Source organism: Oryzias melastigma, linkage group LG22 (assembly GCF_002922805.2).
Source record: "Oryzias melastigma strain HK-1 linkage group LG22, ASM292280v2, whole genome shotgun sequence".
Classification (NCBI taxonomy): Eukaryota; Metazoa; Chordata; class Actinopteri; order Beloniformes; family Adrianichthyidae; genus Oryzias; species Oryzias melastigma.
Window position 1 is genome coordinate 943,659 of NC_050533.1, and position 12,965 is coordinate 956,623.

Consider the following 12,965-nt stretch of genomic DNA (forward strand, 5'->3'; position numbering starts at 1 on the left):
GAGTCAGCAGCTCCCGAACCAAAACTACCTAAAGAAAATAAAATACTAAGACTACCAAGGTCCATCCCCAAACCAAAATAACAAAACCCAGCAGTGAAAGACTGCTGAGGACAAAGAGGGAAAAAGAACAAAAAATAAATTAATTAAAAGAAAAATAGAATAGCATTTTTTTAAAGTAAAGTTTAATTAATTAGCATTTATAAATTGATGTCTGAGGTTCAAAAAGATGATAAACTATGTAGGTTTTTACATCCTGTTGACCTGAAGACGTCTAGTTTGTTCAACTCTACGTCCAGAATGAACAGATTTGATATATAAAGAAAAACTTTGGTAAAAACTTTGATCTTTAATGAGTTAAAAACACGTTATCTAATGCTGCACAACATTGGTTACCAGCTGTCCAGAGCTGCACTCAGACGATCCTGTTTGGCACAGAGCTTCTTTTATTTTGAAAAGAAGTTATGCTAGGTTCTTCTAATATTTTTGCTTTTGTTCGTGTCAAAAAATAGATATAATTCATATTTATTATTATTATAAAAGAGAAGGTCGTCGACACAAATCCAAGTTTCTTAAAGGCTGAAGTAAAGACTCCTTCTGGGATTTGATCAGTAGGAAACGAACCCAAACGGCTCTTTTACTGTTAAAGGTTGCCAAACATTGTCATAAATAAATGTAAAACAATGTTAGATACTATTTTACAGGATCATTTTAGAAGAAAACAGAAAGTCCAAAGAAATAATATAAAATCTGTGTAAACGAGCATCAATATGACTCAGATCAGTTCCTCTTTTTAGTTATTATTATAAATAAAACTTCAGTTTAGAACAAGGTTAACATCAACGAAGAAAATCAGAAATAAGCAAACAAAAACAACGTTTTTTTAAGAAACTTTATTGCACTTTATTGAGATTCACAATCAGTTTTGCAATAAAGTGAACATTTCAATACAAGTTTTGTTTTGTTCTGGATGTTTTTGTTGGCTCACATATCAGAGAATAAACAAAAGGTTTCTGTTCTTAATGAATCTCTTGCTCATTTTGGACAAATATATTCACTCATGTACATTTTCTGGAGGAAAATCATGTTTGATTGTATACTTTTCTGAGTTCAACTTGTTTATTAATAGTTTTCCAAACTCTGAGAAACAAAAAGCAATGAAAATACTGTCTGTATGTGAAAGATTCAAAGTTTTGACCTTAAAACTAATCCCTAATTCTGGAAATCAACAAATAAACAAAATCAGAATGAGCAGAACTCCTTACAGGCTGTTACATCCTTGTTGACTGTATTTGTATTTACTGTATGTTTTCATCTTGAAGGTTCTGTTGGCTTTGGTTAGTTGAATGGAATTTAACGTTGTTTATTTATTTATTGTTGTTTTACTGTTGTTCTTGTGGCCCCGCCCCCTTTTTGTGCTGCTTTTTAACCAACATTGAATGAAAACTGGTTTCTAACTGACTTACCTGCTAAAACAAAAGCTATAATTCAAACATTTTCATTTTAGCGAGCTTTAAAACAGAGCCATTTGGAATTCCTAAATGTATGTAACTCAGGTATGGGTCGATTATTGTTGCACAGGTGTAAGAAAAGTCATTTCAGGCTCCAGAACCTTCCAGCATCAGAACACGGGTCAGCCTGTTTGACATGCTGCCCTGTGATTGGAGGTTTTGGTCGGTCCACGGGGCTGAAGGAGAACCAGACTGAACTTCCTCTGACACAGGAAGTGACACCAGAAGAAACCCAAAGCTTCCTGGAGTCTGGTTTCATCAAACCGTCAGTGGGTCAGACAGGATCCGTGTTCATGGAAAGCTCTTCCCAACGCTGACATTCCTAACATGTCCCCCCTCCCTCCTGAACCGCAGCCCTCCTCCAGCCTTTTGTCTTCCTGCGTCCCCGCTGTGATTTGATTAGCTGTCTCTGGTCAGGCTGGGGGGGGGGGCAGTTTGGCGGTTTTGTTGTGGGGGTTCTGCTTAATTGAAGGAAAGTGTTTGTGTCTCCCATGGGGACGGAGCGGATCAGAGGATCCTCGGCAACAGAAGCAGATCCTAATGGAACACGTCTCTGTGCTTTTTGAGTAACAGTCAAAGAGCATAAATGTGCAGCTTAAAGGGTTTCTGGAGATTGTAACAAGCTGTAATCTAGCTCCGCCCAAACGTGCCACAATGGGGTCAAATGTTTTGAAACTGAAAATTTCAGATATGAAAAAAAAAAGAGCTGAAAAAGATTTGAAATGGAAATTTTAAACCAAAAAAAAAAACTTTTGAAGCTGAAAATAATGAAGTTTATCTTAGAATAGCAAAAAGTCTGGGACATTTTACATTCTTTTGTCCACCAATATTTTTCTCAAAATGTTTTATTTGGGTTTCAAATATTTGTGGCCCTGATTTGGCTCCATGCAGGACAGGATTCCTCAGGTTGATCTGAAATGTGATGCTCTGTAAGGTGTTTAGAAACTGGAGAAACTCCTGTTGAAAAGTTTCCTTTGCATGAGAAGAACCCGGACCGTTTGGACTTGAGGATGGATCTCCGTGTGTCAGGAGTCAGCGCTCTATATCCTCCTCTGGTGTCCAGAGTACTGACCACACTACATCTCCCAGCAGTCCCAGCGCACACTCCCTGAATTCCACTACTTGACTCCAATCTGACGATCACCCACGACTCTTACGCACCGCGTATTGTTGTTTTTCATCACAGAGCGTTTCTATCTGGACCTGAACTTCTGCTTCATCTCTGATTGCTGCCTGCCCCGACCCTCACCTGGACTCTGACATCTCTACTCTCCTCTTGGATGCTCTGATGCTCATGATTGACCTCTGCCTGTCTGACAGCGATCTAGCTTTGTGGATCTCTGGAGTCCCGAAGCTCTGAGACTCAAACAGAGATTCTGAACTTCAGCTTCTGAATAGAGTTCAGTTTGAAATGTTTCAGCTGCTTCCCATCCATCACCAGCTGCAGAGCTGTAACTGATGTCACATGGGAGTTTGGTTTGGAGGAAATGTTTCACGTTCTGCATGAAACGTCTCTTTATGGGACGGAAACAAACGGGTCAACAAAGTCGGGGAGTTCATTCGTCTTCATATCAGTGAAGCTGCTCTTTAAAGAGTTTGGAAGCAGCAGATAAACATCACGCGGCTCATAAAGAATCACAGACAGCTGGCCAATCAGATCATTCTGTCCTCCCTCCATCACTGAAACAAAGAATCCGCCTGAAAGGAGTTCTGCGGATGTGACTAAACGCTGGAATATTCTGGTTAGAGTTAACTCCACCTAAATCCGGGAGAAAAGCATTTATTTAAATCCACCAAAAATTAAATGAGTGGTGTGTCAAACAGTAAAAAAAAAGAAAAAAGTAATAATATTTAGCCTAACCATTGCAATTTGGCGTACCCCTAAATGGTAAATGGTAAATGGCGTATACTTGTATAGCGCTTTCTACCCTCCTTCAAGGGCCCAAAGCGCTTCACAGTCAAAGACCCATTCACCCATCCACACACACATTCACACACTGGTGGTGGCTGCAGCAGATGGCACCCTAGGCAGCCGCCTAGCATGCCTACACCCAGGGCCGGCCCTGCATACGAGCGCTCACACGGCCGGCTCTCTTTCAGAATCGCCGCCGGGCTGAAGCTGGATTTCTAAATTTGGATGAAAATGCAGAGTCAGCATTTTACAGGCCACCATGCAGAGAAAGTTCAGCACATTCTGACATTTTTACAGATATGCTCACAGTAAATTCAGTTTTTCATTTCCTAAAATCACAACATTATTTTTGGGCCAAACGTAAGTTTATGATAAAGGACTGAAATGTGTCTCTGTTTGGACCTCCTTCTATCTGCTCCATGCAAACATCCGTCTCTGGTGCATCTCTGCCCTGAAGGCAGCAGGCGGCCGTCCACAGAGGAGGGTGAGGTCACCAGATGGTACAGCACAGAGAAGACAATAGTAACTGGACACTGGTTCATTCATGGAGCTGACGTCAGCCCACACTGGGAGCGGAGCGGCGGCGGCGCTGAGCTTCGCCGAGGCTTCAGCTGGTCAGAGATGCTTCACATCCCAATGAAAGGAAAGCTTTGTCAGCTTTCCCTGAGAGCTGCTCCTCTGTGGGATCGGAGCAGACGCTCGTCCTGACGGACCGCGGTCGCTCAGATCACACAGATCTGATCAGATGATCAGATCCCAGCTGTTCGATTGGATCCGTGATCTCTGGAGGATCATAGATTTTCCTGATCAGGATCAGAAGCTGCTGTGGGTTTTAGCTCCAAATCTGAAGGAGAAGAGAAGAATCAGATTAGAGGATCAGGTTGATCATAGGGATCAGAAAGTGATCTTGTAAGGATGCATCTTTCTAAAATGTTTTTTTAATCTCCTTTTGCTTTTTTTAAAGTTTCCAATTAATTAATGATTGATTAGTTCAGCACACAGAGTTTTTAAGACCGCACTGAGTCACAAAAATGTGAAAAAGTGAAGAATTTTATTTTTGTGTCAAAAATCACAATAAAACCGGCATCTTTGTGATTTATTCAAGTGGCATCAGTTTGTCAAACTGTTTGTAAGATACATGAACACATTCAAACTTAGGTCGTTCCTACTCCTCCACAGTGACATTTTCTGGGCGGAGCCTCTGAAATGACGACTGGCGGTGGAGACAGACGGTCAGATGAAGGTAAAGATGAAGGAAGTTATTTCAAAACCAACAAATTCGGAGCAAAAATGAAGGAAAACAGTGTTTGGGTGCAGAGAGTCAGACGATGGAATAATCATGAAAAATCAATAAAAGCAGCCAGTTCAATGATTACATTTTAAAAAACTAAAAAAATCAAATAAACTAAGATAAGTTTTTCAGGGGTTTGTGTGCCACAGACATACATAAAATACTCTAAATATGTACTAAATAGGTTTAAGTAAAACGTGATGCATAAATCAGCCCAAAACAGAGAAACCTGCAGAGTTTCTGTGGATTAAAGCAGAGCTTCCTATCAGTTTGTAGGACCATCTTTGTGACGCTGGAACTGCTCAGCAGGAAGTTGGAGATGAAGAAGAATGAAGAAGAAGAAACATGTTCAGGCTCTTCTAAAGCAGCTAAACAGAAATGCTTCTCAGATCCTTCAGTTCTGTGAACGACTGCAGAACCTCAGAGCGGATCTGAGCTCCGCCTCTCTGCACATGAGAGCAAACACAACGTATTGGTCTTCATGAGGATCATCAACCCAAATGGGTTTTTGGAGAGGATGTTCTCCGTCCTGAGGGACAGTCGAGGCTCCGCCTTCATCCTGACGGTTCTGTTTGCGGTTAAAATGAAGCTTTTCTGCTGCTGATCGTGGTTATCCAGCATGCTCTCTGCCAGCCAAGGTTAAAGCCAGAAACTCCTGAGTCAGCGATTCCACCGCAGGACACCTTCACACCCCTCCCCCAAATCCACCAGCCTGTTCATGGATCATGGGGGGATCATTGTGTTCGTTCCTGATGTGGAAACCTCCTCACTCGTCCAGCATGAATCTGGATGTTCAGGTTTTGGAGCAGCAGCTCTCAGTGAGAGGATCAGCGTCTGTCCCGTCACAGAACCGCTTCGTGAATCACCACGGTAACCATGGCAACCACTGCTCAGCATCCAGGCTGTTCGTAGTAAAATTCAGCTCATTGATCAGTTTCTGCAGGTCGGTGGCATGAACACACGTGCACTGACATTTGAATTTCCCCGAGGACCTCCAAAGGGATTAATAAAGTATTTTCTATTCTATTCTATTCTATTCTACATGAATCCTCTGCACCCCGAGTGAGCGTGTCGCTTAAAATTGAGCTAAACTTCAATTAAACTTCAAATCTGGGGTCTTTCAGTGACGATTACAAGAAGGGGCGGAGCTCTGGGACACGTAGTTTAGAATACTTCAGTCAGGAGGATTTTGACCCCAAAGTAGAAATGAAAGAAATAAAAAAAAGTTTAAAAGTGTCTGCAGCGTAACCATGGTGACGGGAGGAGACAAAAGGAGAGGAGAGCCTGAACAAGCTGCTTTTCTTCTTTGAGCTTTTTCAATTTTCCGAGTGAGAGCTCATTTGGACGACAGCGCCCCCAACAGGCAGCTGGAGGAACTGCGTCACCTTTCCAGGCCTTTAAAAGAAAGATAAATGATAGGGTAAACTTTTCATGGATCCAAGCCCATTCAATGGACCGTAAGCTGGCGAGAGAGGGAGTAACCAAAGGAATGCTGGGATATCAAACAGGGTTACTTCCACACTAACAGTCCCGCCCACAACGCAGAGGCAAATTTCTGTGGGAAATGTGTCTGAAAAATGGAAAAAGTTGTTCGATTTTTGCTAATAACGGCATTATTGTAATGAAAAGATCAACAGGAATGATTTTACAGTAGAAGAGAATATAGTTGAAGTCAAAGTTTATGAGTTCCTTCAAGAACCACGAGGAGCTTTTGTTGGTTGAGATAAAGACTCTGCTCCTCCTGATTTGGTCTTCTAGTCAAACGTCAAACTTTCAGTTTTCTCCGACTTCCTTCCTGTTTTCCGGTCAGGAGCGACTGAACCGGAGCGCCGAGCAGGAACCCTGAAGAAAGACGACCAAATGAATGAAGACGACAGGAAGGACGAAGAGCTTCAGGTGGAGGAGGAAAGGGAAATAGAAGAGCAAATATTTGGCCCGACTGAGGGCTGTTTGGGTTTCAGGCTGCTGGTTTAAAGTCCAAAAACCAAACCTAACCCCCCCAGAGTGAAACTGCAGCAGTAAACATGCAGTCAGAGGGCGGGCCCGGCGGGCGCCGTTTGACCTTGGGTTTATTTTTGTCTCCAGGACAACATGGATTCTAAATCCTGTTGGTTCTGCTGACAGAACGTGTGTTGTTCCCGCCCCCCAGGAGTGTTGTGTCTGCAGCGGCGCGGGGGGGTATTAGAGGCAGGGGGGGCCGTGGCGGCTGAAACGCTGAACGTTTCATCTGCAGAGTCGAGGCTCCAGATCAACTTCCTGTGGAGACGCTGATGCTTTTAACTCCGCCCCCTTTGTGCTTTCTGAATGAATGAAATGGTTTATGTCAAGCAATCAGGTAATAATACAAAAAATAACATCTTAGATTATCAATCATAAGTTGATCAGAGGAGGGAAGCGAACTTATATAATCCCACCCCGACTCGACCATTTTCTCTACATGAATTATCAATATCCGGTTCAGACTTAATATCAAATATTTACACCCAATAATCATAGATTCAGGTTATTGAGGATCTTCAAGATCAGTGAAGTAATTCCATTTCAAACATCCATAAAAATGTCGTTTATATTAATCAGTACCAAAAGATCTAAATATAAACAGCCGATTATCATCAGGAAACAATCATCCACGTTAATCGATACCAAAGATATCAGACCATATTCAGACCATCGTCACATTTCACAATTTCTTCAATTAAAGGATCAAACATGCGTAATCCCACAGTTCTCAAAGTCTTTGTCAGATTTTATTTCCAGATTCTTTGCCAGGTCCGGTGGTCCGAGTGGTTGGACAAACATCCTGGAGTTCTGCACCCAGGTACTTCGGATCTTGAGTCTCGGATGTTTTGCCAGATCGGCGTGATATTTCCACAGGTGATCATTTAGATAAACAGCCAAACCCTTCAGGAGTTTTGGTTGTTTCATCAGAGCCATCTTGAGCTTCTGACTCACTAACCCGATCAGGATCGATGGTTTATCCGTTAAGAACATATTCTTTGATATGTGAAGCTGAGGAGAGTTGAAGACACATTTTTAACAGATGTTTACCAGCTTTTCCTTATCAAAATGACGTTTACGTCCGTCCTTGTTTGCTCGGTTATTATGGGATGTCCTCTGTGGACCCTGATGCAGTAGAAGCTGTCTGAGCCTGCGGTCGTGTTCGCTCCGCTGAAGAAAGTCGCACAAAGGCTCCGTGTTTGAATCCCAAACAGGCTTTTGAAAAACGCTCCACTTTAGCGGGAGGACGGCTGCAAATAGCAGCAGGGATGGAGACCCTCGGGGGGTGGGAGCTCTTTGTTCATCTGTACCTTTCGTTTTTCCTTCATGGAGTAAAAGTCCTGATTTATTTAAGAGGATGAAACAAAATCAACGGTCAGACGATGGAAATGCAGAGAAACTGATTCATGTTGGATCAGTGTTTGGAAGAAGAACCAGTTCATGTCAGAACTGACCCGCGTCCTGTATTTACAGACTAGATGACATCAGGCATGATGTCATCAGGAACCAGGAAGTGTGTGTGGGGTGGTGCGCTGGTTGATTTCATTCTGTTGGATCGTTGTTTTTGAAATTTCACTGGTAATGTTTGATTTTAGAATCGTGTTTCTGAAAGGAAATGAAATGTTTCTTGTTTCTACTAACTCTGTTTCAGGAGGTTTCACCTCCCTGATGCTGAAGTTCTCTCCGGATGTGAGGGAGGTCAGAGGAGCAGAAGATGGAGGTGTGGACACATCCACACGGCGTCTCCACAGCGAAGGCTCCGCCTCCATCTAGCCCCTCCTCTTTCCTGGTATCTTCAGCATCATTCCACCATCATCATCACAGTTCCTCCTCTAACGTGTCCAAACATTCCTTAAGTAAAAGGATTGTTGATCATTTTAGTTTTTCTTGGTTTAATACTTTTTTAGTGTTTCCTTTGATAACCAAACTTATTATTTTGTTTTAAACATGTTTTTTGTGTAATCAGCAGAAACATTTGATCTTTTTTAATTAAAAAGTGACAGAAACAAATTTTCAGCACTTCAGTGAAATTTGTTATTTGTTATTGAGTCAAAACCTCTTTCTAACAGCGACTTTAACACATGCATCCAGTGTGGAGGGAAGAATGTAATCGGATTACTTGCAGAAAATTATATGATTTCGTTTTGAAATTAGTTTTAAAAAAGTGTCTCCATAATCTTTCGAACATGAAAAAATCTCCTTGCAGCCAAACTTCCCCACAGGAACAGCCGTCATGACTCAGCAGGGAGCACGCCGTGTGGGCGGAGCTTCCATAGTTACTGCTCTGCTTTTGTAGGATGAAATGGAATCATCTCGACCCGGTTGGTTCTGATGTTCCTCCGTCACGTCTGACTCTGGAGGCTCCGGTTCTCCTCCAGAGTCCCAGGTAAACGTCTCACTCAGTGAAGGTTCATCCTGAAGGTCAGGTCACATGTGGGCGGGTCTCGTCATGCTGATCAATCGTGACTCAGCGGCAGGACCCTCAAACGGCTTGCAGGAAGTGCCCCCGCCCCAGGCGAGAGCTCGTTTCTCAAACAGGAAACGCTGTGTGTCATCTTCAGGTCTGCAGGGCGTCAGAAGTTTGGACTTGATGAAACTTGTATCTGATCGTGTGAAAATGAAAAACCTGAATGTGACTTTAAACCACCGCAGGGAGACCGCCGTCTGAGTTCTGAACATGACGAAGAACCTGAAGACCTTCTCACCTGAAGTGGAGATCCAACTTTTCATTTTCTCTTTTTTTAAGGAAATCCTGATTTAAATTCACTTTCAAAACTCCAAATGTCCCTGCTTTTCATGAAGGCATCAAAAGAAACCAAACTGGATCAGAACAATAAACAGACCTCTGATCAGAGCGGTTCTTCCACCTGGTCTGGTGGAAGAAATGTGGATGAAACAGACGTCTGAGGGGAAGACCAGGAAAACATCCAGAAGATTCAGGAGAACACAAACAGGATGTTCCTGAATCTCCTAGAGAGTTTTACGAATATTTGATGGTTGAAATATTTAATGTTAGAAAGTCTTCCACATGTGAGAAGAATCGTCCTAAAAAGGAAAAGTCCTTCAAGAAGCTGAGCAGTGAAAGAGAACGTAATCACTAAACCACCAATCCTCGTCTGCAAGAAGATCAAAACTGATGAAACCCAAAAACTGCTCAAAAAAGTCCGTCTTCAAGAAACCAGAACCTGCAGCTTCTGCTGACGAAGGTCCAAACCCAGCTCAGTTCAGAGGCTCACCTGTGACGTTCAGGAGACTCACCTGTGACGTTCAGGAAACTCACCTGTGACGTTCAGGAGACTGAAATGTGACGTTTAGGAGACTCACCTGTGACGTTCAGGAGACTCACCTGTGACCTTCAGAGACTCACCTGTGACGTTCAGAAGACTCACCTGTGACGTTCAGGAGACTCACCTGTGACCTTCAGAGACTCACCTGTGACCTTCAGAGACTCACCTGTGACGTTCAGAGACTCACCTGTGACCTTCAGAGACTCACCTGTGACGTTCAGGAGGCTCACCTGTGACGTTTAGGAGACTGAAATGTGACGTTCAGGAGACTGAAATGTGACGTTTAGGAGACTGAAATGTGACGTTTAGGAGACTCACCTGTGACGTTGAGAAGACTCACCTGTGACGTTCAGGAGACTGAAATGTGACGTTTAGGAGGTCCACCTGGGAAGTTCCCTTAAAGATCTGCTTCTATTTCCACACATCAGCTGATGGTGAAGAACTTTGTTTTTCTTCAGGCTGTCCTCGTCTCTGCCTGGAGGCCTGGTTTCTGCTCCGACCTCCACACTGAAGCTTCTCTTTGAGGAAGCGGGTCATTGTGACCCTCCTGCAGGTTTGGATCCCTGATGTGATGTCATCGACTTCCTGCTGATTGTCATGGAAGTCAGTGTGGAAGTCGTGATAAAGCCGTCCAGGAAACCAGTGGACAGAAGGCGTTGAAGGACGCTGGAGCAAAGCAGGCTGGGAATTTGGGGGGGGCATGAATGTGGGGGGGCTGAGCCGGAGCAGGAGAGATGGGGAGTCCATGTTTTATTTGCGAGTTTCCTTCAGTCTTTTAAAGTAGAATCTGGACTCGTTTCATTTTCCTCTCATGCCCCCCCCCCAAAAGACACACGGCCTTCGGATAACAATGGAGAAGAGTCTGAGCCGGGACACATTCTTATCTGAAACGGCGTGATAAGGAAGATTAAAGCTCTCCACTGTGAGCTCAGGCGGGAACGCCGGCGGTCCTGTCTGGAGGTTAAACGTGTTCAGGGGCTCAGGAACGAGGAGGAGGCATAAACAGAAGCAGATGTGCAGGACGCTGCTCCACAGCATCTACAGCGCTGGAAAAGCAGCTCCAGGTCTCTTCCTGTGAGTCACAGAAGAACTTTTCTCCAGAGAATCAACAGACCTTAACGGAGGGGCGTGTCCACAGCAGGAATCAGCATCCGACAGGGAACAAAAAAAAAGATTTGATCAAATTTGACCTAAAAAAAAACTGATTTAAAAAGATTTAAACCAATGTTGACACATTTTTACCTTTTGTAAATGTTCACATTCAACATTCCAAAGTTTTCTTTGTTTCTGGTGGAGAATCTAAGGCTGCCACAAAGGATTATTCTAATACGACTCACTGGGTCATACGTGAACCAGATATGAAGCACACATCTTAACCATAATTAGCTTTAGACTGACTAAAAATGAAGACAATGAGGATGATGGTTTAATAAACTTTAATGAATCGTGCAGCTTCTGAACTTCATTAGTTAAACAAGATTAAATCAAATGAAGTCGGAATCTGAAACAAGGAACTATTTTTCACTAATGAAACATTTTTGGTCTCATTGACTCAGATATAAAAAATATACATTTTTTGGTACTAAATGCTCAAATCTTTGTTCAACTTTACTACACTCTGACTCTAAAGACCAGGAGAGTCAAACTCAATCACACGGGGGCCAAAATCCAAAACACTCCTGAGGTCACGGACCGAACAGGATAAACATTTATTGAACACTCTAAAACTACATTTTTAAAACTTTAAAACTGAAAACTTTAACATAATTATGAACTTCATATAAAGCATAGCTTGTGATAATGATAGTGTGGATGCAGAAGCTGAATTTGGCAGCTAAAGATGCTGAAACTGATAGCTGAAGAGCCTGAAATTTATAGCTGAAAACGCTGAAGCTGAATGCGTGGAGCTAAAATATTAGCTATATGCCAATTTAACCATACAAAAAACTGGACTTCATCTCCTGATTAGAACTGAGCATCAAAGAAGATCTAAAAGAGAACCTAAAAACCTGCAGAAATGCAGCTGGAGAACAAACCAGACAAAATGTGAGAAGGTTCAGAGACACCAGAGGAGGAGGAAGAGGAGGTCAACGGTTGGGATTTTCCCTGACACCATCCAGGAGTTCTACTCCACGAGGTCCAAATCCTAAATCCTGAGATCCTCGATGGTTTTCCCGCCAAACTAATGCTTTTGTTGAAACTCAAAACTGGGAAGTTTTTGGGAAAAACAAGAACTGGTGGAGATTAGTCTCACTTGTGTTTCCACAGAAAACAGCCGATTTCCACATTCCAACGCGGCGGGAAGAATTTACGGCTCCGGGCGTTCGACTATTAGATGATGCAAAGCATTCCCCCGGGGGAGGGAGGAGGGGTGGTGGGGGGGGTCCGGTTTTTTTAATCTTTTTTTTCAGAGAGAAGCTTTAAAACACAGTAAATGACGGGATCCACCCTCCAATATAATCAGTCTGAGCTGTGGTGGGGGTTCTGCGCAGACGTCTGCAGCTGCATACCTGCAGTCGCTGCAGACGCTGCAGACGCCTGCAGCTGCGTACCTGCAGTCGCTGCAGACGCTGCAGACGCTGCAGACGGTCAGTCTGCAAAAGGAACAAACATGCAAAATAAACAGGTTTCATGCAGGAGAAACTTGAAGTGATTTCTGATGATTAAACCCAAATTCCAAAGAAGATTTCATGTTTTATAAGCTTTAAACTAAAAGGTTAAAACTTATATTTGCTAACATCTCTTATAGAGATCAAATAAAAGTCTAAAAAATCTCCCCAAATCTAGTGGATTAAAGTCGTTTTTGTAGGAATTAAAGTTTAGGATCAAACATTAATGAAACTTTCCAAACATTTGATTGAACATATTAATGAGAGGAAAACAAAGTTAGAAACCCCACAGAAGTGTCTCTCCTCCTCCTCCTCATCACTCCGTCTTCATCCTGAGAGGAACCTCCATTTGGTTTATTG